The sequence below is a fragment of the Callorhinus ursinus genome, unplaced genomic scaffold (genome assembly GCF_003265705.2).
Source record: "Callorhinus ursinus isolate GAN/ISIS: 27379988/994484 unplaced genomic scaffold, GSC_fseal_2.0 scaffold6, whole genome shotgun sequence".
Taxonomy (NCBI): domain Eukaryota; kingdom Metazoa; phylum Chordata; class Mammalia; order Carnivora; family Otariidae; genus Callorhinus; species Callorhinus ursinus.
In genome coordinates this window covers 8,042,672-8,054,560 of record NW_027397068.1, presented here as the reverse complement: position 1 = coordinate 8,054,560, position 11,889 = coordinate 8,042,672, and the positions used below count along the sequence as shown (strand labels likewise).

At 42.2% G+C, this 11,889-nt stretch overlaps 2 non-coding genes across 2 annotated transcripts; both read left to right on the top strand.

Annotated features, from left to right (window-relative positions):
* Nucleotides 1-10,978: 10,978 nt before the first annotated feature.
* On the top strand, nt 10,979-11,048 carry LOC112819462 (small nucleolar RNA SNORD50). Its single transcript, XR_003206858.1, has one exon. It is a non-coding gene; the product is annotated as a small nucleolar RNA SNORD50 (small nucleolar RNA).
* A 256-nt stretch (nt 11,049-11,304) lies between these two features.
* LOC112819461 (small nucleolar RNA SNORD50) lies at nt 11,305-11,374 on the top strand. The gene has a single exon (XR_003206857.1). It is a non-coding gene; the product is annotated as a small nucleolar RNA SNORD50 (small nucleolar RNA).
* The last annotated feature ends 515 nt before the right edge of the window (nt 11,375-11,889 follow it).

The window sequence follows — 11,889 nt, the reverse complement described above, 5'->3', positions numbered from 1 at the left end:
AAATAAGTCAAAGACAAATACCACACAATTTCACTTATATGTGGCATCTATAAAAACAAAATAAATGAACAAACAAAATGCAGAAACAGACCCATAAATACAGAGAATAAACTGATGGTTGCCAGAGGGGAGGGGGTTGGGAGAGAGGCAAAATGGGTGGAGTGGGAAGTACAGGCTTTCAGTTATGGGATGAATAAGTCATAGGGATGAATGGTACAGCACAGGGAATACAGTCAATGGTACTGTAATGGTGTTGTATGGTTGACAGAGGGTAGTTACACTTGTCGTGAGCATAGCATAACATATAGACTTGTTGAATCACTATGCTATCCCCCTGAAACTAGCGGAACATCGTGTGTCAACTATACTTCAATTTAAAAAAAGAGAGAGATGCCTGGGTGGCTCAGTTGGTTAAGCGACTGCCTTCGGTTCAGGTCATAATCCCGGACTCCCGGGATCGAGTCCTGCAACAGGCTCCCTGCTCAGCGAGGAGCCTGCTTCTCCCTCTGACCCTCTTCCCTCTCGTGCTTTCTATCTCTCATTCTCTCTCTCTCTCAAATAAATAAATAAAATCTTTAAAAAAAAAAAAAGAGAGAGAGAGAAGGTTGTAGCACTTCCAGATTTTACATCCTCAAATATGCAATATGGACTCTTTCTCAACAGTTGGACAAAAAAGTTAAATCTGACTCTCACTGGCCCAAACTGGGTTGTTTCTACCTGCAGACCAATCACTGTAGCCAGGTGGGTAGGACTGGAGTGGTTAAGCCAATCAGGCCCTACCCTAGAGCTGAGAGTGAGTAGTTGCATCCAAATAATATGAGCTGAGAGTAAATGAAGGATGGATCCACAAAAAAACTAAGAGAACTTGGAAAAGGATCCTGTGGATGCCAGGTAGCCAAAACTGATGAATTTGTAGTACGAATCCCAAATGCACAGCTCCACCCTTCACCTTTCTCCCAAATTCTAGGCTTGTTTATTCAATTGCATACTTGGTATTTTGTATGGGATGTCTACAAACATCTCAAACTTTAAATGTCCCAAACTGAACCACCTATGTAAAACAGGCCTGGAGGTGGAGTGCTCCCCTTGTTCTTTGTTGTAGCTCCCAAATTTTACCCTCACTCTCCTACTGCCAAAGCCCCATAATCTTTGAAGTGAGCCAATAGATTTTAACACTAGCTTCTTGTCCTTGTTACCGTCATCTTTTAAACCCCTGCATCACACCCCCTCATCCACTGATGACTCTAGCACCTGTTTGTCTTTATTCTCACCACCACTCTTATCAATTACAACGTTAACAGCCACAGTGATGATTCACCTAATACCTTACATTCTCAGTTTCTCATCCTCCTTCCCTCCAATGATCATTTCATTCTTCCAGCTCAACCACCCCATCCTGGGGTAACACTGTTGACTCCATCTTTACCAACAATTATACTACCTCTAAAATCTCAAATTCCAGAACCCTATTCTCTAATGCTCCCGTTTCCTATCATTTCTAGTCTTCCCACTTCAACTCTTCCTTGGACTTAATGAAATCTCCAGTCCACAGACACCATCTCTTCCTCACTACAAATCATCCCTTTACCCAGTTTATATTTCCTTGTTTTTTTATTCAAATCATTTCCTTGCAAACACTCTTAACTCTTTAGTCCTTTCTTCCTTATCTTGCCTGGCAAAACTTTAACCCTAATTAATCCCACCTACTCCATACCTGCACCCAAGTGTCTGAATATCTCTAGAAAAGGAAAGCTTAAAACTTTATTCATAATAAATTTATGGCCATACATGTCATGGGCACACAACTCTGGCAACCAGTCCTACTTCACTTCCTTGGTCTGCCTTTTTTTACTCTGCAGACTGACAATTTCACATATCCTTTTCCTAAACCTCTTGTACCTCATTATTTTCCATTCTCACTTGATGACCTTGCCTCATGATTATTTGAGAAAATACAAAGTGAGTCAGGACCTGCATTATCTGTACCTATATTTCCTGCTGTGGAGCAAGAGACATCTACTGCTTACTACCAGAAGCCGCAGCCCCAGGATGTCAACCACTGCATGCTTTGCAGGTATCAGGGTCATCAAGAAATATGACTCACACAGGCACTGGATGTAACACTTTACTCACACAAGAAGCAGAGCAAAATCAGCCTCAATAGTGAGCATCAGTCCCCGACAGCCGGCGCTTCTCACCCTACAGTTGATGCACAGATGATCTATACACACCCCTCCTGTGCTGCAGGTGAAGGATCCCCACCTCTCTCTGCCAGAACAAAAATAGCAGTAGGGTTGGCCAGGTGCCATATGATGCACACACTTTAGGCAGAACAAAGTAAATATCAAATCAGGAACAGGGAAAGATACTCCCAAACAAATCTATACACCCAGTACAGGGTATGAGGGCTCATCTCCATGTCCAGAAATGTTCCAGGTCCAAGGCACACTGTTATGCTGCCACACAAGGGTCAAGAGACTGTGCATGACTGCCTTTCTCAATGGTCCACCCCCCAACCATTGTTCAGCTGCTTAAATAGCAGATAAAGTGCATAAAATCTGATAAGACCACTGTCTGCCCCAAATTTGGAGGTAGAGCTGGATCTAATGGGGCCCTTGAACAATCTATATGGATGCAGTTTGCCTGCAGAGCCTACCTGTCATTTTGAGGCAGCACTTCATCAAGGTCTCTAGGAGAACAGGACCCAGGATGATTATCAACCCTAACCTTGAGGATGGTCCCTAATTAGGAACCCCAAGTGCCTGGATTAAGCCAACTAAGGAGTTTTTTAAAAAATGAGTTGGGGGGATGGGGACTGCAGGTATATAGTCAGTAATCATCCCACCTGAGCATGGATGTTCTTTAGTTTTTACCTTACCTGAATTATTGATATATACACAAGAGTTGTTGGCAATAAAACAAATGCCTCAGTTCTGCCAACAGATAATCAAGGCTATTCAGTTATCCATCACTACCTTAGCTAGTGAGTTTGGTGAGTCTTGTTGGTTTTGGATAGCTTGGAGGTCTGAGTCATTCTGTACCAGTCAGGCCATCACAATGGGAATATGGAATTAGGCCTTAACCTTTAATTTAGAGGACTTCTCTCTACTACATAGTAGGGGTGTTAAGTCTTCTGTAGGAATCTCATTCACTTCGGTTTTATCTATCCTGTTTTGCCAACAAAAGCCATATTGCTCCATGGATCAACCCTGTGCTCTCCTTTTTTTTCCCCCTTTATAAAATCTCTTGAATTCCCCTTTTGGCCCTCTGGGCATGGATTCCCCTTGTTTTCTATCTGTTCACCCCAAGTTGTGGGAAACCACTGAAGTCATTTTATTGTTTTTTATCCCAAGCAAGACTTTTGAGTGGAGCTTTTCCATTGTTGCCCCCACGGTCATTTCAGAGACAACAGTAGTGATAGCGGGGTCTTCCACTGGGAAAGGCCTTATTGCATGAAGGCCTCCAGTGCATCATCCATGTCCCCAGAGACAGGGTCATATAATCAGGTGTCTATGGCTTTTACCTGAAATGCAGGCTTTATGAATGATTTTCCAGAGTGTCTTAGTCTTAGGGAAGTCCTATAGTTGAGAATACTGTTCCCATACTCCTTGCAATCTGCATCAAGAGTGACATGGACTTATCTCTCTGTCCTGTTTGTTGCCTTATTCAATGCAGGCAAAAAATGCATTGCAGCAAGAGGTCAGTAGTTAGCTTCAACTGCACCACTGAGCCTGAGACATTTGGGTCTGCAAGGCCTTCTCATCAAACAGGGGCACCAACCAAGCTGTACAAGACTCTCCTGGCCTCTGCCCATATCTTTCAGTTTTTGTATTTCACTCTCTGAAACGGACCTCATTTCAACAGTTTCATTTTCAGCAACATCATTGGTGGTTTGCATTTAGTGAAAACAAAGTCTTACTTGGGGCTTTTAAGCGATTTGGATCAAGCAAAGCTTTCTACACGGGGGCCTTTGATTCCCCTTGGGTGTCATCTGCAGCTTCTGCATGTGGGAGCTAGAGGACAGTGACAGAGTGTGAAGGTGGCCAGAAGCCAGGTTAATTTTCCAGATTTTTTTAGGGCCCACCTCTTGCATTTCTGCCCTTATCCATCATCCCAGTTTATCCTTGTTGATAGGGTAATTATCTACATCTCATTTATTCCCATTCAGCCAGAGAGAGCCCAGCACTAGGTCAGCCCCCCTCGGGAGCTGACACCACCCTGGGATGGCTGGACTGATGAACGCCATGCATCTGCATCATGTACTAACATTGTTGGTGACCCTGCTCACTGCCCTAAACTGTCAAGCAACTAACACCTGTTGCCAACCACCAGGAAAAGCAATAGCAAGATGTCAGCCTACTGCAGTTTGCAGGTGTTGGCATTGCCAAGAAAGACATGACTCACACAGACACTGGATGGAACAACACTTTATTCACAAAGAAGAGATCAAGCAAGATCAGCTTCAACAGTGACTGCCAGTCCATCATGGCCAGTGTATCTTGCCCTGAAGATGACTCAATGAGGTGATCTGTACTCAATCTTTTTATGCGGCAGGTAAAGAATGCCCTTCCCTTCTCAGCAGGAACAGATATAGCAATGGGGTTGGCCAGGTGCCAAATGATGTACATGTTTTAAGCAGAAAAAAGAGGTACATATCAAATCCTGAATAGGGAAAGAGTCCCAGACAAGTCCAAATGCCCAGAGCAGGCTGGTAGGACTCCTTATCTCCATGAAAGAAAATGTTCCAGGCCCTAGGCACACTTATGCAGTTATGCAAGGGTCAATGGGCTGTGCATGACTGCCCTTCCCAACACCGTTTTAACAAATAAAACAGATGAATTGTTCTTGTTCCAATCAAAGACCTCCATCTGCATTCTGGAAAGGATCTCCTCAAGGATTTTGCTCCTACAACTTTTTTTTTTTTTTTTTGCCTTAAAAAAGCAGTCCCTTGACCTATGACCCTCTCCAGCTACTGACCCATTTCTGCCTTCTCATCTCATTTTCTCCTCAGTCTTCAACTGGGCTTCCATCATCACTACTTCGCTGAGACTGTGTTCTTCATGTTGCCAAACCCAACGGTCGTTTCTGTTATCATACCTGACCTTTCAGGAGCATTCCAAATCACGTATCTCTCTCCTTCTTCACTTCATTTCCAAGATATCACACTCTCCAGTTTTACCTCTAAGAGGTCTCCTTTGCTGGCACTTCCTTCTCCACTAGAACTCTAAACTAAGCAGTGCACCAAGGTTCTGCTCTGTCCTGGGCTTTCTCCTCTTTATTTATACTCTTTCCCTGATGATCTCAGTGTCATGCTTTAAATATCTTACTCATGCCAATGACACTCAAGCCCTGACCTCTCCTCTGAATTTTAGACTCATGTATCAAACTGTCCTTGACATTTCCACATATATAAGGCTTTTCCCCTAATTTAAGCTCTTTATCTCATGAACTTAACACTTTACTATTTTATAGAGTATTCACAAGATTTTCTTCAATTCACATTTTTCTGTTCTGCCATCAAACCTAGACTTTACTGACTAGTTCAGTTTAGAAACTGGAAAAAAGAACATTACACTAAGATTCTTTCATTCTAATTTTTGAAGTTTGATCTTTTTTTTTTCTGCTTTGGAATAATTATGCTTACACTACCTCACATGGCATACATACTTCTACTATGATTTTTAGCCAAAGTTGTAATAGTGAACTTTATTCTCATGCATTATCTATCCAGATCTTTGTGTGTACTGAAATGTTTTCAAAAGTTGTCTACTGTAAGGTATCTGCACACACTATGGCACTGGTTCTAGACTACTGCAGTTGGCACTTTTCTCTTTTCTCCCCACACTTGTCCATGCACAAAACTTCAATCATCCTCTCTACATTCGTTTGTCCTTCTCTAGCTCTGAATTTTCTCTTGGGCTTCATTTCTACATTTCTGATGATCCATTGGATATGTAACGCAATGATCCACCCCATATTTAACACAAGAGAAAATGAATCTTTTCCCTTCTCCCAAATCAGTAACTGACTTCCCTCTTCCTCCCAATGGAGTTGCTGTTCTCTTGGCTGCCCAGACTCCAGGCTGCTCCCACATCTCATCACATCCTGCTACTTCTTCCTTCAACACAGCAATATCATGCCTTCATGACATTATGAATTTGGGAAAAGAAAGACTTTTATGTTTAATGTTAGTTAACTGAAATCTCTATGCCTCACTTTTTCCATCTCTACTGCAAGGTTAAAAATACATACCAGGATTATCTGAAGATTACATGAGCTAAAGTGCAGAAGAACCTAACAGCACCTAAGTTCTGTGTGTTTTCTTCCCTGCCATCCAATTCCATGGCCAAAATTATAATGGTGTCCTTCACAATATTTCATCTAAATGACTGTACCAATTTCTAACCTCTGCTTTTAATCTTTTCTCTAAAACACAATTTGGTTCACATTATGATCTTATCCAAGTCTTTAATGACTACTTTTTAAAGCAGAGGTATCTAAAGTTAGACAGACACTTCTTACTAAACTCAGGGAAGGACAAGGACTTCTGTGTATTCTTATTAGCTTTCCCTGATGCACATGGCATGCACCAGGGGCTCAGTGAACATTTCTTCCAAAAAATTATTAAAACGATGATTGTATCTAAAAGTGTGTTAAGAATATGAAAACTTATTTTTAGCATACTGAAGCATACATATTTAATTTCAGTTCTGACCTTTATATGGTCTTTCTTAAATCACTTCAAATATTTGGTAGCAATTTGCTTGACTGTTTTAGGTGTAAGGAGCAATGACTGATGGCTTCATCTCCCAGTATGTTTCTATGTTCCTTGACGAGATAAACTCCTTGAATGAGTTGTGTACCTGCTTCACAGTCATTGCCCATGTTCACTGGAGGGCAGTGTTGTTAACAGGGAAGTTGGGAATCATTTCATTCTGCATTTGTTAATTATTAGTTTGAGTCAAAAGTTGATACAGAAGGTTTTTTGTTTTTTTGGTTTGTTTTTTAAAGACTGGAATGTTTCAGGTATGCAGTACCACACTTACCCTAAAACAGTGGTTCTCAAACTTCTATACGTATATGAATGTCTGTAGACCTGTGCTGTCCAATACAGTAGCCACTTGCCATATGGTAATGAGGCACTTGAAATAGGGACAGTCAAACCAAATTGTGCTGTGACTGTAAAATACACGCTGGATTGCAAGGAACGCAAAAAAGGAATGTAAAATATCTCAATAACTTGTACTAATCATATGTTGAAATGAAAATATTTTGGCTATATTGGGTTAAAAAATGTATTAGAATTTGATTCTTTTTATTTTTTAAAATGTGGCTACTACACTATTCAAAACTACATATGCAACTCGCATTTGTGGTTCATGTTATGTTCTTGTTGAACAACAATGGCTCATATGCTTGTTTGAAATGTTTCCTGGGTCCCATTTTTGGAGATTCTGCTTTGGTAGTTGCAGGTTAGGGCACAGAAATCTGAGATTTTTTAGATCTCCAACTAATTCAATTGATAAGTCAGGGTAGGTAATCATTGTTTTACACTGCTTTTGACCAGGTGATTTTGGTAGTCTCCAACACAGCAGTAATTCAAAGATAACAGAGTAATATTTTTCAATTTCAATTGTGTAATAATTGCCGCCCCATAAAGTCATATGTATGTTTTTCAATTAGCAAAACACTCTTCAAAATATAAATACAACACAACCATTTTGTGGGAATGGAAGGATGGTAGGAAAAATTAAGCAATATCTATCACAGACTTAATTGACTCTAGAAATTGATTTTGCAGATCTTCTCACAAATACACTACATCTGAAATTCATTTCAGCACAATTTGAAAGTGAATAATTGGAAACTGAGGAAATAAATTATGATACGTCCAACTGAATACTATGCAGGGTATAAACAAGAATAAGTTCATCTATATGTACTGATATGGAAAGTAATCTAGATATATGAGGGGACAAGTTGCAGAAAAGTATACAGATCTTATTTGTACATATGAAATATGAAAAAACATGTACATATGTTTGTATATGCATAGAAAGTAAAAAACTATTAACAGTGGTTACTGTTAACAGTGGGGAGATTCCCAGTGATATGGAAAGGAACTTTTTGCTTTTTGTACTGTTTTAGTTTTTTCACTATGAGCAACATGCAAATTTACATTTACATTAAAAAATACTGTTGAAAAATCTACATAATGCCTAGCGAAGTAAGTACTTCATCACTTAGGTTCCTGTTACAGATATTTGCTTTTTACTATTATCTTTTAATCTGTAGTCCGGTCTTTAATTTTCTAAATTTTCTAAATTAATTTCTAAATTAATTTTCTAAAAGGCCACCCCTTATATTCTTTCATTCATTCAACCAATCGTTACCAATAACCTACTTTATGCCACACAGAACACTGTTCTAAAGCAGAACAATAAACAGTGGACACAAAACCGTATGTTCCTTACATATCGGCAGGACAATAAATCGCACGTAAATAATAATTAGTAATGAATGCCATGAAGACCTGAATTTTCAAATGCTAGAATGTTCAAATGTCATGTGTGCTTGTGTGCATATACACGTATTCGCTCACACAGTCATTGCTATTTTTTTTTAAATTTTATTTATTTATTTGGCAGACAGATACAGAGAGAGAACAAGTAGGCAGAGAGGCAGGCAGAGGGATAGGGAGAAGCAGGCTCCCCGCCGAGCAGGGAGCCCGATGCGGGGCTCGATCCGCTACTTAATTTTTTTAAAAGTTTATTTGTATATAGTATTCGGGGATATTTCTGAAATTTAACTTTCTCCTGCATTCATTTTAACGATCTTAGCACAAAGTAAAAACAGCAAAACTTTTCAGTTGTGCGAATTTAGGCAATTAGCTGCTTTAGGGGGGCGCCTGAGTGGCTCAGTCATCAAGCGTCTGCCTTCGGCTCGGGTCATGGTCTCAGGGTCCTGGCATCGAGACCTGCGTGGGGCTCGCTGCTCCGCGGGAAGCCTGCTTCTCCCTTTCACACACACCCTGCTTGTGTTCCCTCTCTCGCTGTGTCTCTCTCTGTCAAATAAATAAAATCTTTAAAAAAAAAAAATTAGCTGCTTTAGGGCCTTAATTTTCTCCTCTGCCAAATGGGGTATTTACCTCTCAGGTTGGCTGTCTCGGGAAGAATTCTAGGTGCTGATCATATAACTCAACAGCAGTGCCTGGCCCAAGGAAGCGCGGGGGTGGGATGGGCCGCAGTACGGCAGGGACGCCCGCACTGGGGCGCAGCTGGGCCGCGTGCAGCGCGGCGGGCGGGCTCTCTGGGGAGGCGCGGTATTCTCGCCGTGGACCACAGGAGAAATGCGGCGCTTTCACGTACTTTTTTCACCCGAGCACTTCTGTACGCCAATTTCTCTTTCCGGGCGTGCGGGGGCCAGTGCCTGCCAGCTCGTGCGGTGCCCGCTGGGAATCAACTCCCGCCCGGCGCCGGCCAACTAACCAGCCCGACTTCTCGAGAGGGCAATACGCTGAGGCCGCCCTGCGCTGCAAAATTCAAGTCCACTCCCGGCCCCGAGCCGGCCAATCTGTTCTGGGCAGACTTGGCCGGGAGCAGGCGGCAGTCTCGCCTCCAAACTGCAGCAGTTAGTTTGAATTCTGGCGCCACTCCCGAGCCACGTAGAGCCAGACTCGGAAGCGACGGATCGCCGCGCGCACCGGGCGCGCACCGGGAACTGGGAGAGCGTGCGGTGGGCGGGCGACGCGCGCACCACGCCCCGGAACCAGCCCCCGAAAGAAAAGAACGGCCGCGCGCGCTCCCGCTCTCTCTCCTCAGGAAACGGCCACGCCCCGTCCTCTCCCATGTCCAATAAACGCGAGGGGGCGGGGCAACCTCGGTCTGACTCAGGAGAGGCTATAAAGGGAACTGCTGGAAGCGCAATTCGGTCTTTTACGTCTGGACTTGGGAGGCCGTACTTTGGTGGTAGGTGAGTGGGCGTTGTGGGCGAGTACCCGGACGGGCAAGGTTGGAGCTGGGGCTGAGTTTCGCTGTCGCCCTGTGAGATTTTAAGACATTTCAGCTCAGGGTGTTGTGGGTTGGAAAGTTGCACGTGGGAAACACGCAGCCAGACCGCCACGTGTCCCGCGTGGTGGTGGCGGCGGCGGCAGCGACAGGCTTCGAGCTTAGGCGGGCGGAGGCTGGTGTTGATGGCCACGAGCGCTGCGCGCGGCCTAGTTGATAAGCGCCGACACCCGACTGGCGGAACCTGGGCGGCGGCGGAAGAACAACCATATTCCCAGGATTTGGGGCGCAGAGTTAGTTTTACGATGAGAATAAGAGGCCTTTACTAATTAGACCATTGTTTTTTTTCTCGTCGCAGATCAAAAGATTATTTGAAAATGGGCGGTCTCCGACCTTGTCTGAGATTTGAGTGGTACTGTGCCCAGGTGGCGCTGTGTGCAAACCAGATTAGTGAAAGGCAGGGTTCTGGTACTGAAAACCTTCGACTGCCGTTCTGTGAGAATGCTTAGTTTTCCAAAATATTGGTCCCCTGCGGGACCAGTGGCTCTCAGTGGTGTAACGGAACTGTTACCTGGAGATGTTGAGGTAAGTACAGTTGATAACTTAGAGAAGTAAACCTGTTGATATACAGAAAATATGATGTATCATTGAAACTTGCTTCTTAATAGATGGCAAAGGAAAATTCCAAAACACGTGAGAGAATACTTGGTTGGAGAGAATACTTGGTTGGAAACTGACAATCTTAGCCAGGTATGTGTTGGGTTAGTGTTTTGATTCAGTATGTTTAGTCCATAATGTAGATTAAGTGAAAAAAATTTTTTGTCCTTGAACAGCATCCTGGAGGTTGAAGAAGAATAATGGAGCTATAAATGTCACTGACGAACAACCTTGCAAAGTAAGTTGTGTGGTTTACAAAATCTACAGTGTTTCTAGTATAGTACTTCTCTGACATGTCCTATGGATTATGGTCTAATCAATGATGAAACCTATCCCGAAGCTGACTACCTGAAGAAAAGCATGTACGGATTCGGCTTCTGAGATAAGACCGATGAGCAGAAATAAAATTTTCGTTGTCTGGATTTTATAAATTAGGTTATAAATCTTGTAGGGGGAAAACTGCTACCTCACAATGATGTATTATAGGTTTTGTGTGTGTGTTTGTTTTTTTCTTTGCCAACAGTGAGGGATCGCTGTCTGCCCATGCAAAGAGTTTGCAGCAACCTTCCTCAGGTATAACCCATTTCTGTGAGTGGAGATTTTTTATTCAACAGTTGGTCAGTATTTTGTCCTTGGTCTTAATCTATGATGATCTTATCCCGAACCTGAATATCTGTTGAGAAAACTTATACGGATCTGGCTTCTGAGATAGACCATTATAAGGACAAAGATATTTTTTAAAAATTCTTCTGCTCTTCTGATGTTAATAGACTCGTAAATCTCAAATGTTTCTTCCTTTTCTAGGGCTAATGCTACGAGATTTGCTTGTATGAAAAACAAGGAAAAGCTCTTCACTTTACTGACATGGGAAGAAAACCTACAAATCAAGACAATATACTGGTTTTTTATTTTTGTAAGCAGATAGTGAAGCAGCATCAAATCTAATGTATCCATAAGAATTAAGCCATTTGCTTTTACTTTTTGTCACACTGCCCTAGTTACAACCTGTTAAATAGATCACTTTGTAGATCTAGCTCTACTTTACAGGAATGCATAGAAAACTTTTATGGAGAAGTCTGTTTTCAGTTAACCAGACTTGTAATCAGATTATTCTGAATGCTTCACATTTGGTCACCTGTTTGAATTTAAAATGCGTGATTGTAATTAAAGCTGAGTGAAAATTTACAGAGTAATGTGGGAAAATTCTTAGGATTTTTTGGAGCAA